The sequence below is a fragment of the Nannospalax galili genome, unplaced genomic scaffold, assembly GCF_000622305.1.
Source record: "Nannospalax galili isolate Female #2095 unplaced genomic scaffold, S.galili_v1.0 scaffold671, whole genome shotgun sequence".
Taxonomy (NCBI): Eukaryota; Metazoa; Chordata; class Mammalia; order Rodentia; family Spalacidae; genus Nannospalax; species Nannospalax galili.
Genome location: NW_008329133.1, coordinates 1307851 through 1314013, shown reverse-complemented (window position 1 = coordinate 1314013; position 6163 = coordinate 1307851). Strand labels below are relative to the sequence as shown.

Sequence of the window (6163 nt, the reverse complement as noted above, 5' to 3'; positions counted from 1 at the left end):
CCCCAAATCAAACACACAGATACTCATAAAATAACAAAAAACATCCAGATTGGCCTAGGTCTGTTCTACATCTATACAAGGAGTCAGGAAGATACTTAGATGGAAACAGTGCCTTAGGATTTAGGAGCCTCACAGGAAATGCCAGAGAGGAAATGAAAAAGTCTCTCCAAGGGAAATGTATTAGTTCGAAAGTCTACTGAAAAACACACAATATTTGTTCATCAGACATGTGTATAGCTGAAGGATCTATAACAAGAAACAGCGCCAGATAGGAGAAACCTCCCTTCAAGTTGTTAGTCAAGACAGTCCAAGAGACTCCCAAAATTAGACAGGCTATTGGCACAACTCTTGATTATCTCCCAGAACTTAAAGGTAAGACCCTATTGCTGAAGACAGGACATACTTCAGACACAGGACTTGGAGCACTGGAACTGGAGAGCTGACCTGGAAGCTTCCTCCCTGAAGGCTAGCTCTCATAGTTGTGGAGGGCACTATGCAATCTGCTAAGGGAGAAAAATCAATCAGTTGGTGGACCCAGCCATGAATTTAGATACCAAACATACAAAGCTTAAATGCCGTTTAAGTGTTCTTGGAATAGAATTTTTTTTAAAGATGTGTCTTGCTATATTTCTCAGGCTGACCTCAAATTCCTGGGCTAGATGTTTAGCTTAGTGGTAGATTGTGTATTTTGGCAAGCACAAATTCCTGGGTTCAATCCACAGTACCAAATAAAAAAATATAAGTTTATATATAAAGTTGATATAGCTTTTATAGTGTTTTTAAACGTGGCCATTTCAGTGCTCTGTGTGTGTACTTAATTTTTTGTTTGCCTGCTCAATTGTGCTTCCTATGCCTAACTCAGTGTCTGTTCTTGGCATGGCTCTAAAAAAAAAAAAAGGAAAAGAAACTGTAAACGGATGACTGAATGTTCATAATCCTCAATTATAAACGAAATTTATGATCTTCAAGACGCATTGTAAGATATGAGGAAACTATGTTTATTTTTAAATGACTCGGACTACTTCACTCAGAGGTTTTATTCCCTTCCAGAACAGTCAGCGTTTGCAGAATAAAAGTGCACCTAGCAACTGAATGAAATGATTCTAGATAGCCACCAGGTGGCGAAATTGCATATGGATTCAGTCAGCACAGGAAAAGACCAACCCTATTCCAGCAAAGAAGCCATGTTTATGTCCACATCCGTTTTTCTGTCCTGTCTACATTTCAGGTAATGCTTTATTTCTCTTTATTCCGTTGGTTTTGAAACGCCTTCACTATTGCTCAAGGTTGTTTCGGAGCCCTGCGGTGCTGTACCTGCTGTGTCATTATCAGGCAGAAGAGAAAAGTGCTGCTCAGAATGCTTCCAGATCTTCAGATGTTGAAATTTTAATTCCCGTAACACTGATCTTTTCTCCGAGACTTTCTCCCACAGGAATGGAGTTTCAAGGATGAGGAGAAAAGCAAAAGAAATAACTTTTTAGGCATCATGCACTATAATCATACATTTTATATTATCATTTAGCTTAATTGCTATGAAAATATGAAACCATGAGAGATTAATTTTGGCATCTTATCCACCACTATGATTTAGCAATTATTAGCATAGGCATTGCCAGTATTATTTCAAATATATAGCCTACTCAACACTTCTGGATTATTTTCAGGCATCTTGCAGGCACCATTTATTTTAGAATACTTTCCTTCCTACTTCTAGAAGATAATGGCTTTTAAATTGGCAATATTATTATGAAACTTTTAAAATTCAGAATATTATAATCATATCTAGCCAGTATTCAAGTTTACTTGGTTGCCTCATTTTTCTTTAAATGGCAGCTTGCTTATTTAAATCAGGATTCAAAAAAGGTTTATTCATTGAATTCATTTGAAGTATGAACTTTGGGGCATTTTATGTAGAGGGAAGCTCAGGATCAGAGAAGAATACTTGCTCAGTATTCGGATAACATTCTCTAGTTAATCGATCATTCCTCTTATTATGGTTTAAAATGTTAGGAGGAAATAGTGTTTGTCCTCAAGGTATTCCCTCTTGTGTGCTTATAATGCTTTATGAGTATACCTGTCACACACCTTGTGCTGTTAGTGTGAGTTTATATATCTCCCTTCTCAGACGGTTGGAAAATTCACTAAAAGGCAGGGTCCATTTTGTGTTCAACATTGCATTCCTTATATCTAGCATAGGAAACAGAATGATTTGTTCTAACTGTAGGAACCAGTGAATTTTTTATAGCATGGATATAACATGATAAGGACTTCACTGGAGGTAGATAAGGGTTGCCAGTTGGTTTGGATACATGGAAGACTGGAGGCAGGGAGGAGACTATTGCAGAGTTCTTGCTAGAGAAGAGGAAGGTCAGAACTAGGGTGATGGTGGTGAGTGTGAAGAAGAGATGGAATGGAGAGTTACTGAGAATGCAAGTTGGCGGGATTTAGGAACTCTTTCTGTGTGGACAATGAAGAGTTTTCAGGCCAGGGTAATAGCAGTGCTCTTAGAAGATTCAGAGCAAAAAAGAGAAGGCAGGTTTGAGGTAGGGGAGATGAGTCTAGGCCGGGCTATTCTAAGGTTGAGGTGACTGCTTGGAATATGTCATCTATCAGGATTCGAGAGACCAAAACTCAAGAGAGAAGTCAGACGTGAAGATCTGAGAGCAATGAGCACATAGGTTAAATGAGCTCATCCACAAATAGAACATGTAAACAAGTAGGAAGTAAGCTAAGTATGGAACTCTGGGAAACCCTTGCATTTATCAAGTACTTGAAGAATGAGATGCTCAGTGGAATGACAGAAAAGGAATAGACAAAGAGGTAGGAGGATAGTGTGGTGTCATTGAAGCTAAAACAGGAGAGAGTTCAAGAGGGAAAGAACAGGTGTGAGTGATACTTTACAGTCAGAGAGGTAATGGTAATAAGGAAGAGTTCAGTGAGGCTAAGATACAGAGTGTTGTGGAGGAGTTACAGGAGGTGAGACCAGAAAGAGCAGTTAGGCCTTATCCAAAAGGACTTTGGTTACCAGGCTAAAGGATTCTGGACTGTATTTTTTAGAAAATATGAGAGCCATTAATTATTTACAAGTAGGAGTGACCTGGTCAAAGCGAGGTTTTACAAAAGTCAGACTGAAGCAGCATGAGGCTTCTGTGGAGGAATGGGAATGGAGACAGGAGTCACTAAAAAGAAGTTAAGGGTCACTTCGGGAAAGGCACCATCTTTGAAGATTTTTGCTAGCTAAAACTGGCAAGTCCTGAAAACAATAGCTAACACTCGATGAGCCACGTACTAGGCACTGTTAATGCATGTCTGAGTTATCTTTTTAAATCCTCACAACAAACCTATGAAATAGAATCATTAACATCATTTTGTGCATGATAAAGCAGGAACACAGAGATAAAGACATTTGATGAACAGAGCTAGTAATTAGAAGCGCCTAGATTCCAAACTCAGGTGATTTGGCTCTCATCCACATTTTTTCCAAATACCAGAAATTGAACCTAGGGTCTTTAACAAACACTCTACTACTGATCCAAATACCCAGCCCTTATTTATTTATTTATTTATTTATTTATTTATTTATTCTTTTTATCTTGATAAGTCTCGCTGACTTACATAGGCTAACCTTGTACTTGTTTTATAGCCTAGGCAGGCCTTGAACTTGTGATCCTCCTGCCACAGCCTCCCAAGTAGCTGAGATTATATGCCTATGCTACTAGGCCTGACTCTAACACATATCTTTTTTTTGTTTCTTATTTTGTTTTTGTTTTTGAGACAGAGTCTCAGTTTGTAGCTCTGGCTGGCTTGGAACTCTGTATAGACCAGGCTGGCCTTGAATTTATAGAGATCCACCTGTCTCTGCCTTCCAAGTGCTGGGATTAAAGGTATATGCCACCAAATCTGGCCTCTAACATGCATTCTTTTAAAATAATTTTTATTTCATCTTTTGTTTTTTAAATAAAATTTTATTGATTCTTTGAGAATTTTATACAATGTATTTTGTTCATATTCGAACTCCCTCCGCTGTTTCCTCTCAGATCCATCCCTACCTTCCTAACCCTTCTCAGTCGTGTCCTATATTATTTTTTAAGACTATTGAATCTAGTTTGTGTCCCCCAGATGCTCTTGGGTGGGGGTCCATCTCCCAGAGCAATTACCAATATTTGTTCAGCTAGGTATGGGGCTTCTTGTCCACCCTTCCTCTCCATGCTAAGATTTGTCTGACTTGGGCTGGCACAGGTCTTGTGCATACTGTTACAACTGCTGTGTGTTTAACTGCCCTGTTGTCTAACACACATTATTAAGGACTGAATTCTTCTGCCTTGATTAGATATGGGTGACATTTTCCTGTTTCCTGTGTAAATCCAATCATTAGAACTTGTCACTTAGATACTATAGAGGACTGATACTATATTACATGAAGAGTATTAATGTTATGCTTTTGTTCTAGCAAGCAGTTAATTAGACTGAACTCAGACACCATACTCAGCCTCTCGGAAGAACAACCAAAATCTCTATTGAATTCATTTAGCCTTACCTGTTCTGTTTATAGATGGCTCTACGTGTACATAGTTCAGAGGTTAGCAAGAAATATGGGCACGTTTATATGCAGAATTTGGGCTCTACCTTATTAGGCTCTCTCCATTCCAGGATGTTACTCTCCATACTTTGTAGCTGATGTGAAAACCCTGAACTTTGTATTCTGGTCTTCAAGCCAATGAGAGTCACACCAATCAGGATCATGACTTAGGCCTACCCTGTAGCTAAAAGCCTTACATATGGGAATCACATTTAGTTATGACCTTTACTTTGAAATATTGGTTCTCTTTCAGTTTCTTCCCACTTTGGTGGGTTTCTGGTCTGTTACAGGTTAGGCCAGCTGTGAAGACCCTAACCTGGATTGGGTCCCCTGCCGATTAGGGGGTAAGAGGTGTGGAGTCACAACACACAGACCCCGGGAGTCGGGTAGAAACAAGCACTAGGCGAGGTGCTGCAGACTCGTTTAATGCAGGAGGAAGCACACCTTATATCTCCCTTTTCTCCACCCCCAAGTCCCTTTAGTCAGCATATTGTTTTCTGATTGGTCCGCGCCATGCAGTCTGTCAGCAGTCACTGGTCTCCCAGGGTACAGAGGCATGGGCTCATTTTGGCAGACTATTTGCAGACCAAGAAGTGAAGTGTATTCTCGCTGAATCCCAGGGCTCTGGGTCCGCGCCATTTTTGGAGGCCTCCTGCGACATTTCCACCCTTTTTCTTTAAAAATGACTGTCCAGCAAGAGCCTGTAGGCAGCTCTGCCTCGGGATGACCCCAGGATCATGGACTGTGCCTGTCTTAGGTTGTCCTATTCGGGCATGAACCTTACCTGTCATTGGAGCATGGACATACACATCCATGTCCTGGCTTAGGTTGATTCAGCCCAACAGGATCTTACCCATCATTGGTTACCAGCCCTCCAAGGGGTATCATCATGGGGGATCAGCCGAGGTGGGGAATTATCTGTAGGAGGCCTCATACATTTGTGCAAGCCAAGTCTGTCAGGCTGCATAGGGTGGGTTGAAATCTTCTTCATGAATTGCTCTGAGGGCCTGATACACCGAGTGATTGAATTTTCTCTGACTGCGGGAATGAAGAACAAGGCATTTAAGAATTAGGAAGAGAAGAATAATGATGCCTGTCAGGAATAGGTATTGGGTAGGAGACCCTCCATATCGATTGAGGGGGCCTAAGGGAGCAAGGGGTGCACATGTAACACAAGATCTGCTCAGATGTTTGCATTGAGAGATGGGTACGTCGGGTAGAAGGTGGCACAGACTGTGAGGAGAAAGGTGAAATTGTTGGTGTAAGGCTCTGGCTTGTTCTAGCAGAGGAATCTCTACAGACATAATAAGTTTATCTACTTTGTCATTTCCCTTTGCCAAGATCCCAGGGAGCTTGGTATGTGATCTTATGTGGGAGATGTGCCAGGGCCATCGTCTGTTATCTAAGATAATCTGGAGAGCTCTCATCGTTCTAGTGATGGGATCCTTGTGGCCTTTTACCCGAACAAAGGGAAGACATCTGAGGGCCTGAACCGCATACTGGCTGTCAGAGAATATATTGAGCAGCTCAATCTGGTAGACTTGAAAGATTTTTAACAAGGCCAGGAGCTCCCCCAACTGGACA

The 6163-nt window shown here is 41.0% G+C and overlaps 1 protein-coding gene across 2 annotated transcripts in view; it reads left to right on the top strand.

Annotated features, from left to right (window-relative positions):
• The first annotated feature begins 1157 nt into the window (after positions 1–1157).
• Slc25a53 (solute carrier family 25 member 53) overlaps positions 1158–6163 on the top strand; it is a 44165-nt gene continuing 39159 nt past the window's right edge. The window contains exon 1 of one of the 2 annotated variants that reach the window (XR_607239.2): positions 1158–1228. The gene's annotated coding sequence lies outside the window, so the exon portion shown is untranslated. The remainder of the gene's footprint in view (positions 1229–6163) is intronic. The other variant, XM_029563203.1, reaches the window with a different exon arrangement.